Raw genomic sequence first — 14,098 nt, 5'->3', positions numbered from 1 at the left:
TGTTGCATTCCCTACCTTTATGATTCTCCACTAGGGAAATATGATTCTCGCCCACAATGAGTATGTCTCTCTTGGATTTAAATAAATACTTACTCAAACCGAAACTGGCCCTGAAGTTCCCCCTGGGCCTGACTCGAACCATTCAGATTCACTCAGGATATTAACCACACAGCTTTTTTTGAGGTATACATTAATACAGAGTATGAAATAATAGCTCATACGTCCTGAAAGCTTGTGAGGATGTGGAGGGACAATTAGCAATATAACATGTTACAATTTAACCACTTCTTCTTCCATGGAACTGATCCAGTGGCATCCAATCATCATTTTTGTTTTAGCATAACTTTTTCACTATTTCTATTGTAGGGACAGACTCACAGTCTTAGTACAAAAACCAAATAAGGTGCATCTACTGTGTCAGTACAATGTCCAGAATGGTATCTATGCTGTCGTTTCTGAAACTATAAGTGTCTTTCTTGGCCTTGCACTAGGAATACTTTTGACATGAGACAACAGACGTATTCCTTGTTCTGTGTAGACATCGCCAAACGAGCCGATCTTTCCCCGATATGCCACTAATGGGCATGGCTATATCGGGGGTAATCTGAATGTTCGGCCCATGGCCGAACTATCAGATTACGATGAGAGCGCAATGGGCTCCGGCGACCAATCTCTGTCGGACAAAAAATGTCGGGACTCTCCACACCCGGTCCGAAAATCGTACGAATCCTCGATTTGTACGATAGGATCTTTGCGTCTATGGCCACCTTTAGTGTCATGTTCTATAATCTTTGTTCTTTGATAATAACCATTTATGGTTTAAATCTGAAATCCTGATATCTTGTGTCATTTTGCTTTACTTCTTTGTATAATGTTGTTTCTTTTATGGTTTTATTTTTACTTTGTTTACTCATATCAAAAATCAATATAACAAAGCGTTACAGAAGAAAAAACGAAAAAACGAAATGTGAAGTTTTATAAACAAGGCTTTGTATCTTTCCATATTAGTCATGTAAAATGATACAGGTCCTTCCATTTTTGTGTAGCTCTTTTAAACATGTGCATGCATTGATTGATGATTGATCCAAATTATTCCATTTGTATTATGCATTATTTAGGTGACTTATTTGAGACAATATTGTCTCATGACAAAAATTAGAGCATAACTCAGAAATAAAGTGCTCCCATAACATTCATTTGTGATAGTAAAATTCACAAGGTTTTTGTTTTCCTTATAACACAGCTCGGAACTATTGGAATTTGAATAACGATGCAATTCATTTCCATGATGGTTTTAAGTTCAGAACATATTTGTATATTTACATAAAGAGGACAACAATAACAATCAGAATTAGCCTGCTCAAAATCTCGAAGTGCAACTTTAATATTCCAGTAGAAATGTGCTTTTTACAGGGTGTTACATCTGAACTATGTTGTCATAGTTTAAGGCAGTGGTCCCCAACCAGTAGCTTGTGAGCAACATGTTGCTCACTTACCCCTTGGCTGTTGCTCTCAGTGGCCTCAAAGCAGGAGCTTATTTTTGAATTCCAGGCTTGGAGACAAGTTTTGGTTGCATAAAAACCAGATGTACTGTCAAGTAGAGCCTCCTGTAGGCTACCAGTCCACATAGGGGCTACCAAATAGCCAATCACAGACCTTATTTGGCACCCAGGGACTCTTTTCATGCTTTTGTTGCTCCCCAACCTTTTTGTGGCTCACAAGTAACAAAGGTTGGTTTAAGGGAACAAAGATACCTATGATATCACTATGTATAGGCTATGAGCAAAAGTAGGGTGCTGTTGCTACACAGTGATTATAGTAAGATGACAATGCATAGTTATTTGTACCTGTAATTTTCCCTGCTATTATTATTCTTTATTTTTACCAAGGACAGTTCCATTTTTATCCCTGCTCAGCTGGCAACAGACCCAATTACATCAGACCATACAAAGAGGGGTGACTCTGACACAATTGCATCCAAATCTAAGAACTAATATCTACAATCAAGCACTGTAACCAGGTTCCTGTTGAGGGGTTATTTTGAATTTTGCACCGTGCCATGGAATTGGGGCATCACAACATTGTACACAGCAAGATGACATCAGTGGCTGCACAAAAATAACAGACCTCATTGACCCAAAGGATTGATGCAACCTGATAGGATATCCTCCCAAGGAGAGCCACAGGACTTCCATTGCCCGGTTTTTCAGAAGATTTCCTAAGAAATTCTCATAGTAAACAAGGGGCATGGACATCTTAGCATTTGACCATCAAGGGGGCCCTGAGGTCATTGTTTTTTTCAAGACATACCGGTACTTAATTTGTCATGCCACAGTATGGTGGAAAAGTCAGCAAAGGGCTTTGAAAGTGTTGCTTTCGTCAGATTTCTTTTAGGAGTGCTCCATATAGCCAACATGTGAGTGTGTTTATTACCCACCCCAACTCTGTCTGGCTGCAGCCGTGCGGTATAAAATGAAAGTCAGTTCCATCCCCTGACTTACATTCTTGCTCGCTTTCTAAGGAAATTAAAAAATGTCAAGTCCTGTTATATGATGTATGGAGAATAGACCACCCCACTGGGAGACAGTTTACATACTACTCTGCAGTGCATAAAGTGCACTTTTGTTTCAACTATTTTTTGCTATCCCAGTCATGCCTTACAATTCCTTATATAGCTGATATCCTCCCGATAACCTGTTCTGGCCATGCACCTATTCAGCTCACTTTGGACCTAATGGAAGCTACCAAAAGAGAACCTCATTGGAGGCTTAATGAAACTTTATTACATGATAAAGATTCCTTTGAAGCTATTGATAGAGCATTGAAAGAGTTTTTTCAATTCAGTGAAGGAACTGTGCAAAGTAAGTCCACACTATGGGAGGCTCATAAGGCAACCATTAGAGGGTGTATTATTGCCATAACGACAGCAAAGGAAAAAGCCTCGAGACTGCAATTGCAACAGCTAAAGCTGTATGAGACACAGTATAATCAGAGTAATCCTGACTCGATATTAGCTAAAATAGTATCTTTTCGTAAAGATCTTTGTGAGCTGAAACAAAAAGAGGTGGAAAAAGCATTGGTATGGACTAAACAATTATTTTATGAAAAGGGTAATAAACAACACACCTTTCTGGCTAGGAGGTTAAAAGAACAAAAGGCACAAACGACGATCAAGTCTATTAGGCCAATCTATTTATAACCCAGATAAGATTACAGAACAATTTTATTTATATTACACTAACTTGTATAATCTTCGGTCAGAAATACCGCAATCTCCATTACCATTCGAGCCCTTTTTCCAGAAGGCAAAATTGCCCAAATTTCAGGCTGAGGATCTTGAAACTCTAAATAAAGACATTACTTTAATGGAACTTCTTAACACTCTGAAAAGTCTTCAAAATGGAAGGGCCCCTGGCCTGGATGGCTATCCCTATCAATACTATAAACAATATTCTGGTACCTTGGCCCCTCACTTGGTAGATCTTTTTAATCTGTTTATGAGAGACTTACCAATACCCTCTTCCATGCTTACGTCCTATTTATCATTGATACAAAAGGAGTGTAAGGATCCTACATTTTGCTCGAATTATAGGCCTATAGCATTGTTAAATGCGGACCTCTAAAATTCGGACCTCTAAAATATTAGCGAATCGGCTGGCACCTATTTTACCTAAACTTATAAGTAAGGATTAAGTGGGATTTATCCAAGGACGACAAGCTGGGAATAATACCAGGAGACTTATTCATATAATGATATAATATGGAAAAAAAACAAAGGAGCATTGATATTAAGTTTAGATGCGGAAAAAGCGTTTGACCGTTTAGACTGGTCATATTTATTTGCCTTGCCTACACACCTAAATCTCTTAGGCCCATACTTAAAGGCTTTGAAAGCATTGTATACTACTCCTAGTACTTTTTTGAAACTACCAGCCCGGGTGAGAACCCAAATAAAGATTTTAAATGGGACACGGCAGGGATGCCCCCTTTCCCCTCTGCTGTATGCATTAAGTATCGAGCCCCTCGCAGCAAATATTAGGACTGATCTGAACATTAGAGGTGTAGTTGTTGGATCGTCACATTTTAAGATAGCATTGTACGCGGACGATGTAATATTGACTTTAACGTCTCTTCAGACCTCCCTTCCAGCACTAGTGATGGGCGAATTTATTCGCCAGGCATCAATTCGCGGCGAATTTGCACAATTTGCCGCCAGCGAATAAATTCGCGAAACGTCCGCGAAAATTCGCGGCAAAAAATCGCCAGCATCAAAAAAAAAATTTCCGGAAAAACGGGCGCGGGCGTCGAAAACGAGACGCCGGCGCCATTTCGCTAATTTTTCGCCGTTTCTCGAATTTCGCAAAGCGAAACAGCGCAAATTCGCCCATCACTATCCAGCACTACAAGTGCTCCTAGATCATTATGGGAGACTATTAGGCTACAAACTAAATGTATCTAAAACAGAAGCTCTCCCAATTGGACTACCAGCTCACAGCTTTATGCACACAATATAAATTTAATTGGAAGACAGATTATAGCTCCTATTTAGGACCTAAAATTACTCCTACCTATGAAGCTTTATTCAGATATAATTTTGTCCCGCTAGTGCAAAAAATAAAGACTACTTTGATTAAATGGAATTCTTATCCGATATCCTGGTTAGGTAAGATTGGTGGGGTTAAAATAAATATCCTGCCCAAATTTTTGTACCTATTTGAAACACTACCCATAATCATACCACAGATGTTTTTCAAAGAATTACAGGCAGCAATCCATATCTTTGTATGGGGTAGGAAGAAACACAGAATCAATAAACAGACTTTAAATACATCAGTGATTCAGGGAGGACTGGGTGTTCCACTACTAAATCAAGGCAGCCCAACTTAGTCTATATAGCGCCAACAGTGCTATGCAATATGTTGGCGCTATATAAATACATGTTAATAATAATAATAGACAACTATTGACATGGTCCTCTCAGGTTCCTAACTCCCAGTGGTTGTGCATAGAATGCTCACATTTTTCCCCTTATCACCCTAATGCATGGTTTTGGCCAACACCAGGAACTACGTTACCTAAAATGATGATGTTAAAAACCACTGTATTAACGCTTAATTTATGGAAAAGATTGAAGGTCAAATATAAACTATATTCAGCTTACTCCCCTGTGACTGCACTAGTGGGCAATCCTTCTTTTCAGCCTGCAGTTGCAATTTGGAGATGTCAGTCGGTAGACTCTATTGCGATATTTAAGATCTCTGACTTTTTAAATTCCTCCCTAACAACCATGCTCACTTTGGATCAATTGAGAGCCAAAGCGGTGGATACTAATATCCCCTGGTATTTGTATTTTCAAATAAGGCATTATATAGATCCATTTGTTAAGGCATTTAAAGAAAAGACTCCTACTCAGTTTGAAATCTTAGCGCTGCAAGGTTTACCCCAAAAGGGCTCGATGTCTAAAATCTACAAATTGATTAATGACCCCACATGGGTACCAGGATATAGACACAGTTATATGAAGAAATGGCAAGCTATGCTTGGCTATGAGATTACTATGGAGGACTGGTCAGATATGTGGCTCAATGCTAAAAGCTGTGTTACTTGTGTAAAACAAAAAGAGAACATTTATAAAATATTAATGCTATGGTACCTCACTCCCGCTAGACTACATAATATCTTTCCTGATGCTTCATCATTATGCTGGAGGGGGTGCCTAATGAACGGTACACTTTACCACATATTTTGGGAATGCCCATGTATACAACCGTTTTGGTACGAGGTTAAGAAATTACTAGATGTCCTAACGCATGATAATATTCAATTAGATGTCACCAACTTTCTATTAGGGAAACCCTTTGAAAGGATGTCTAAACAAACACAGAAATTACTTAACCATGTATTAACAGCAGTAAGCATATCCATAGCATCCAAATGTTAATCACAGATTCTTCACTCCTGGTTGGAAATACATGAAAGAATTGAAAGTAATAAGAGGTTTAAACATGCTATTGCATTAATACAAAATAGAGTTCCCCAGTTCTTAAAGGTATGGACACCTTGGGAACTTTATCTTCTTTAATTTGGGATGATTTGATTACTATCAGCAATCATAAGAAGTGAAGGAACTCAATACGGATTTCTTCCAATTTAATACAATGTCAGGAAAGATAGATCACTGAACTGAGTCTAAACTTAGTTTAACCGATCTTTGTTCTCTTTTTTTTGTATTTTTTTTATTATGCCGGTTTTCTCACTTCTTATATTTGTATTAATCTTCTTTTGCAATTATAGATATGTTTATGCTTAGTCACCAGACGGTGTAAAAATAGAGACGAGAAGTAGACTATAATGTAACCAGTGTACTTTATTTTTGACTGTAATTGCAATTTTTTATTTTATAAAATAAAAATTTAAGTTACAAAAAAAAAAAAAAAAAAGTCAGTGATTGCCAAGTGCAAGTTGAGTGGAAAGAGAAATTGCTATAAATGACTTCACAAAATGATATTAGCGGTTTCAAATCAAAAGCGCAGAACTCCTGACTTCTCTCACTAAACTAAACTTAAAGCTTACCCTCAGCTTCTGTAATTTATACATAATAGAATCAGGGCCAGATTTACATAGCGGGCGCCCCTAAGCCTGATGCCGTTCACCCCCCTTGCCCTTTTATTCAAGCAAATTTTCCCCCGGATCGAAGCAATTGGGATTGGCACACAGGAAATTTATAAAACTATCTCCTGTGCATCCTCTGTGATGCTTTAATTTTAACTTTAAGACCCTTCTAATGTGCTAGAGACCTATTTCTTTATGCAATACTGGCACAATAACTTTTTACAGTACTAAAAATATAAGGGGTTTTCATATGGAATTCAAACCTCAACAGGGGGCCTCAACCCGCCACTATAATTTTGTGAAACCATTTATAGCAACTGCTCTTTTCTTCTAGTAATGTTTATTATGTTAACGCACTTACCTATAAGCATCAAACGAGTAGTGAAACTATCTTCAAATGATACTGAAAATTCCAGTTCTCAACAAAAATCATTGATGTTTTTGAAAATGTAAATTACATCTGCTCTCATTTTGCTCGAATAGCTCTTTTTTTTAGGTTTGAGCTGGAGAACAAGGTTTGATGATATTTTCATTGACGAATGTTGCAGTTCTTTAAAACTAGGGGAGAGCAGATAAAACTCTTCATAGATTCATAGATTAAAGCAAAAAATATAATAAGTCTGCCCTTGAATGAACCCATAGCGTATATGAAAGTGCATAGAGCATCTTAGCTCTTGATGTGTATAAAGGAAAAGTGTATGCATTTAAATCACCCACTTGACAGCTGCCAGAAAGAAAAATGTTGCCACCGTTGACGCGTTTCGCTGAATGGGCTTCTTCCTTAAGCCCATTCACCGAATCGACCCAGTGGTGACGACAGCGGAAGCAATGCAGACATGTGCAGTGAGGACTGAGGGATGCCGCGGACATCTCAGCCCATGCTGCAGGAGAGCCTTTTTGGTTTTAAAAGTAGAACATTGTAAGTGCAATATACAGTATTTTATTATTAAAGAACCACAAAATGTTTATTATCTCTTTATTGTCCAAAGGAGGAATCCCGGGAGCAACAATATTATTGATGAGTGAAACAAAATCTATGTGTTTGTGATTATAATCAACCACCAGATATACCGCTATACCCTATTTTTCTACTGTAAAATAGCTTTTCTCTTTTAAAAAAGCCCAGTGCACTATAATTGATGGAGTATGAGTATGTTTGAACTCCATTCACTTGCACTTCAAAGTTAAGTGGGTAAATACGGCACTGATAATACGTGCAATTGCATCGAGATGTGAATCTTAAAAAGAAAGCTACACTATATATTTTTTCTTGTTTTTTCCCCATTTTCCTATTTTTGAGGTACGATCACTGTTGGAACATTCGAATTTCTGGAGCTCGGAGAGAGCCTAGAGGTTACTGAACTGGGGATCACATTTGGTTTGGGACTTTGTATATATATTTTTTTTTTATTACAGAGAAAGAGAAATAATATTTTAATGTGATTTTTTTTAAATGTGTGTTTTATGTGAATTATTTGATTAAAATGGAGTCCATGGGAAAGGGACTTCCTGTAATTCGGAGCTGTCTGGATAACAGTTTTTTACATAATGGATTCTATACCTGTACATATACAAAAACACTGCTTTTTCTAGCCTGGTTCTCATCTCTCCTGTTGGACTTAAGCAGAATAGGATGAGCTACTAAGCACCATTGATTTAGCCATAAATGGAATCCTGTGGGCTCCCAAACAATATTGTGTCAACCAATTGAATGCTCTGAAACATGTGCTTGAACAATCAATGCAGTTATATGTGCATTTATTACTAGTGATGATCAAATCTGTCCCAAAAAAATTTTTCTCACCCCAAATGCATTGAAGTCAATTGCTGTTTTTCTTGTGGCGACTTTTTTGTTTGAGCCACGTTTTTTCTTTTTATTACTTCTACCCCCCCCAAGCAAGGTTTTAAGTGAATTCCAGGTAATTTTCGAAGTAAAAAAAAAAAATCGAAATTCAAAGTAATTTTTTGGATACTTCGACCATCGAATAGGATACTACAACTTCAAATTTACTTCGACTTTGATTCAAAGTCAAAATCGTCTGAATATTCAACCATCAAAATACTGTCTCTTTAAAAAAACTTTGACTTCAATACTTAATACTTAAACCTGCGAAGTGCTATGTTAGCCTATGGGGACCATCTAGACCGTTTTGCTAAGTCTTCACACATTGAAGTAAAATCGTTCCATCGTACACTAAAATCGCTCAAATCGTTAGTTTCCAATGATTTAATCGTACGATCGAGCGATTTTACTTTGATCGTTCGATGGCCAAATTCGGTAAAAAATACTTTGACTTCGATATTCGATATTTTGAAGTATTTTACACTTCGAAATTCGACCCTTGATAAATCTGCCCCCTAATGTTTTTATACTGAGTGAGCTTAATGACATTAGTTTTCTTTCCAATAATTTGCTAAACCCTTAACAACTAAGGCTGCCTCTTCCAAATACGGAAATGAAGAATCAATGTTAGAATGAAGACCTTTATTTATGCCTACAAATATAATTGCATGAATTTCTGAATATTACTTTTGCTGGATTACAAATGTGAACACATTCATCAGATATGATATCATATGTCAGCAAGTGGCTTCTAATACACACATATTTAATTATAATTATCTTATGGTGAACAATACAGATTCAAACATTTTTATTTTAAAGGAGAAGGAAAGCTACGTAGGCAGTTTATTGGCAATAGATAAGCTACAATAGTGCAAGCTAGAATGCTATATTTATTCTGTAGAATGTTTTACCATACCTGAGTAAAAAGCTCTAGAAGCTCTCTTTTTGTTTAGGATAGCAGCTGCCATATTAGCTTGGTGTGACATCACTTCCTGCCTGAGTCTCTCCCTGCTCACTCATAGCTCTGGGCTCAGATTAGAGCAGGGAGGAGGGGAGAGAGGAGCAAACTGAGCATGCTCACGCCCAGGGCAAGGAGGTTTAAGCAGAAAACAGGAAGTCTGATACAGAAGCCCATGAGTACACAATAGAAGGAAAGAAATGCAGTGTTTCTTTTGACAGAGGACTCAGAGCAGCATTACTTTGACGGTTTACTGGTATATTTAGGTGGACCTTTCTGATAAGGCTTACTTAGTTTTAACCTTTCCTTCTCCTTTAAGCACACAAATAAGCTAATCACTCAAAAACATCTTAGACAAGGCCATTTTTAGTTTGCTATTTCCAAAGATCAGAACGATAGCTTCAGCCGAAGGCTTTGTCATAATAACAGACCAGTATATTATTGTTTTAACAATGACATTATTGAGATACATCAGACCCAGGGCCAAGGTACTGTAATAACTGTCAAGAAGAAAATCAAGTTCAGAATCAAAAGAAAGGACATTGTCCTGCAAGCTCCCACATGGCTCTTCAACTGAAAAGTATTGTTCTTCATCTTCTGGACATGTCTCAGAAGGAACATCACACTGAGTCCAATGCAAAGAGAAGTTATAAGAACTGGCACACAGCAGCCAATGACAACATTGAACAGCATGAATTTAATATCCAGTTTGTAGATAGAATTTTCAGCTGATAAGGTGGTATTTTGCAGAAGCTCTGTATCTATTGTCCAAATCAATAGAACATTAATCAAGCATGAAACCATCACTGATCCAAACAGGAACAGAGTGCTTGAGAGTCCCCTTTGAGATCTTACAATCATACTAAGTGAAATATTGAGCAGCTTCATGTAATAGCAAATGGAGAGGCAGGCAGTGAGCCACATGGAGACATAAGTCAAAGAAAAAAATAATATGGAACCAACCACATAGATTTCCTTAAAAAACAGCCCATACAGTTCATAAACAACAATTGTTTCACTGATAGTCAAAAAGCACTGCATGAATAAGTTGGTGCACCCTATGGTCAGAATGGTCCGTTCACATTCCCCAAGGATTATTCTATTCTTCCAGTCTCTGAGATACACTGCTACAATAGAGGAGTTTAACATGGACCCACATAGCCAAGTTACTATAAGACTTGTTATCTTGATCACATTTATAGAGAATGCCATCTTCTGGAATGTCAGTGTTTTTCGTCCCTGCTTTTCAGATGTTCATCAACGTGGAATGAGATTTGCAAGGGTGTTTTAGAGGAGTATCTAGAACAATGATTCACTTTAATCAGAATATTATGGAAATGTGGAGGAATAGATTCAATATGCAAATTATTTCAGTATCTGGTTTTCTTTCTGATGTTGTGTCTTATTTTCCATACAACTAGACTTTTACTCTCCAGTTTTAACTCCTAGAGCAGAAGAGCATTACAAACTCCACAGATTCTCTGATGGACAACAGAAGAGTAAAAAATCTCTGTTTGTGTGAGTACAATTGTAGGAGAGAGATTGCTCTAGTGCTAGCACTCAAAGAGATTGGATTATAACTGGAGTTTAAAGGAACTATCTGGTTTCCTTTGTTGTGTTTAACAGTTAGACTCCAGTTTTAACCCTAAAGAAGACATTAGGCAAGATCTATCTAATGTATCAGCCTGTACCACTGATTCAGGGTAAACATTCCACATCTTCACAGCTCTCACTGTAACAAACCCCTTCCCAATATTTAGCCGGAACCTCTTTTCTTCTAATCGGAATGGGTGACCTTGTGTCAGCTGGAAAGACCTACTGGTAAATAAATCATTAGAGAGATTATTATATGATCCCCTTATATATTTATACATAGTTATCATATCTCCCCTTAAGCGCCTCTTCTCCAGCTTGAACATCCCCAATTTGGCCAGTCTTTCCTCATAGCTAAGATTTTCCCTTTACCAACTTAGTTGCCCTTCTCTGTCCCCTCTCTAATACAATAATGTCCTGTAACATACATGGTAACATAGTAAGTTAGGTTGAGAAAAGAAACACATATATTAAGTTCAACCTTTTAACTTTTTTTAACCTGCTTAACTGCCAGTTGATCCAGAGTGATGGAGACCAAAACTATATGGCATATTCTAGATGTATCATGTCCACATCTGTATCAGGTTCTACATTTTTAACATTTGAAAAAATCAATGAAATTCACAAATGTATGCCTTATGCTCTTCTGCATTTTTCATGTAGGTAGATCAGGTAAGTTATTTTATGTATATTTTTTTCTAAATATGAAACCTGTATCAACACAAAATAATAACTTACAATAAACTGCAGAATTCCTTTGTATCACTCTAGCCTGGATTAATGGGTATCCCTGTACAAGATATGAGCAAACTTATAATTGTGCTTAGTACAGGGAATACCTATGCTGCCATAGTTTTATGGGATCTCTCTGTACAGACTATGAGCAAATTTAGGGGCTGTTCCTGCTGAATTGTGCTCAGTACAGAGGAATACCTATGCTGCCATAGTTTTATGGTATCTCTCTGTACAGACTATGAGCAAATTTAGGGACTGTTCCTGCTGAATTGTGCTTAGTACATAGGAATACCTATGCTGCCATAGTTTTATGGGATCTCTCTGTACAGACTATGAGCAAACTTAGGGGACTGTTCCTGCTGAATTGTGCTTAGTACAGGGAATACCTATGCTGCCATAGTTTTATGGTATCTCTCTGTACAGACTATGAGCAAACTTAGGGGCTGTTCCTGCTGAATTGTGCTTAGTACATAGGAATACCTATGCTGCCATAGTTTTATGGGATCTCTCTGTACAGACTATGAGCAAACTTAGGGGACTGTTCCTGCTGAATTGTGCTTAGTACAGGGAATACCTATGCTGCCATAGTTTTATGGTATCTCTCTGTACAGACTATGAGCAAACGTAGGGGCTGTTCCTGCTGAATTGTGCTCAGTACAGAGGAATACCTATGCTGCCATAGTTTTATGGTATCTCTCTGTACAGACTATGAGCAAATTTAGGGACTGTTCCTGCTGAATTGTGCTTAGTACATAGGAATACCTATGCTGCCATAGTTTTATGGGATCTCTCTGTACAGACTATGAGCAAATTTAGAGACTGTTCCTGCTGAATTGTGCTTATTACAGGGAATACCTATGCTGCCATAGTTTTATGGGATCTCTCTGTACAGACTATGAGCAAACTTAGGGGCTGTTCCTGCTGAATTGTGCTTAGTACAGGGAATACCTACAGTATGCTGCCATAGTTTTATGGGATCTCTCTGTACAGACTATGAGCAAACTTAGGGGCTGTTCCTGCTGAATTGTGCTTGGTACAGGGGATACCTATGCTGCCATAGTTTTATGGGATCTCTCTGTACAGGCTATGAGCAAACTTAGGGTCTGTTCCTGCTGAATTGTGCTTAGTACAGGGGAATACCTATGCTGCCATAGTTTTATGGGATCTCTCTATACAGACTATGAGCAAACTTAGGGGCTATTACTGCTGAATTGTGCTTAAAAATAGGGAATACCTATGCAGCCATAGTTTTATTGTATCTTTCTGTACAGCCTATGAGCAAATTTAGGGGCTGTTCCTGCAGAATTGTGCTTAGTACAGAGGAATACCTATGCTGCCATAGTTTTTTGGGATCACTCTGTACAGACTATGAGCAAACTGAGGGTCTGTTCCTGCTGAATTGTGCTTACTACAGGGAATACCTATGCTGCCATACTTTTTTGGTATCTCTCTGCACAGACTATGAGCAAACTTAGGGGACTGTTCCTGCTGAATTGTGCTTAGTACAGGGAATACCTATGCTGCCATAGTTTTATGGTATCTCTCTGTACAGACTATGAGCAAACTTAGGGGCTGTTCCTGCTGAATTGTGTTTAGTACAGGGGAATACCTATGCTGCCATAGTTTTATGGGATCTCTCTGTACAGCCTAAGAGCAAACTTAGGGGACTGTTCCTGCTGAATTGTGCTTAGTACAGGGGAATACCTATGCTGCCATAGTTTTATGGGATCTCTCTGTACAGCCTAAGAGCAAACTTAGGGGACTGTTCCTGCTGAATTGTGCTTAGTACAGGGAATACCTATGCTGCCATAGTTTTATGGTATCTCTCTGTACAGACTATGAGCAAACTTAGGGGCTGTTCCTGCTGAATTGTGCTCAGTACAGAGGAATACCTATGCTGCCATAGTTTTATGGTATCTCTCTGTACAGACTATGAGCAAATTTAGGGACTGTTCCTGCTGAATTGTGCTTAGTACATAGGAATACCTATGCTGCCATAGTTTTATGGGATCTCTCTGTACAGACTATGAGCAAATTTAGAGACTGTTCCTGCTGAATTGTGCTTATTACAGGGAATACCTATGCTGCCATTGTTTTATGGGATCTCTCTGTACAGACTATGAGCAAACTTAGGGGCTGTTCCTGCTGAATTGTGCTTGGTACAGGGGATACCTATGCTGCCATAGTTTTATGGGATCTCTCTGTACAGGCTATGAGCAAACTTAGGGTCTGTTCCTGCTGAATTGTGCTTAGTACAGGGGAATACCTATGCTGCCATAGTTTTATGGGATCTCTCTATACAGACTATGAGCAAACTTAGGGGCTATTACTGCTGAATTGTGCTTAAAAATAGG

The 14,098-nt window shown here is 38.1% G+C and overlaps 1 pseudogene; it reads right to left on the bottom strand.

Annotated features, from left to right (window-relative positions):
- Positions 1-9,747: 9,747 nt before the first annotated feature.
- On the bottom strand, positions 9,748-10,628 carry LOC108702341 (annotated as a pseudogene).
- Between the last annotated feature and the right edge of the window lie 3,470 nt (positions 10,629-14,098).

The sequence above is a fragment of the Xenopus laevis genome, chromosome 9_10S, assembly GCF_017654675.1.
Source record: "Xenopus laevis strain J_2021 chromosome 9_10S, Xenopus_laevis_v10.1, whole genome shotgun sequence".
Lineage (NCBI taxonomy): Eukaryota > Metazoa > Chordata > Amphibia > Anura > Pipidae > Xenopus > Xenopus laevis.
This window is presented reverse-complemented; position numbering and strand designations above follow the sequence as displayed.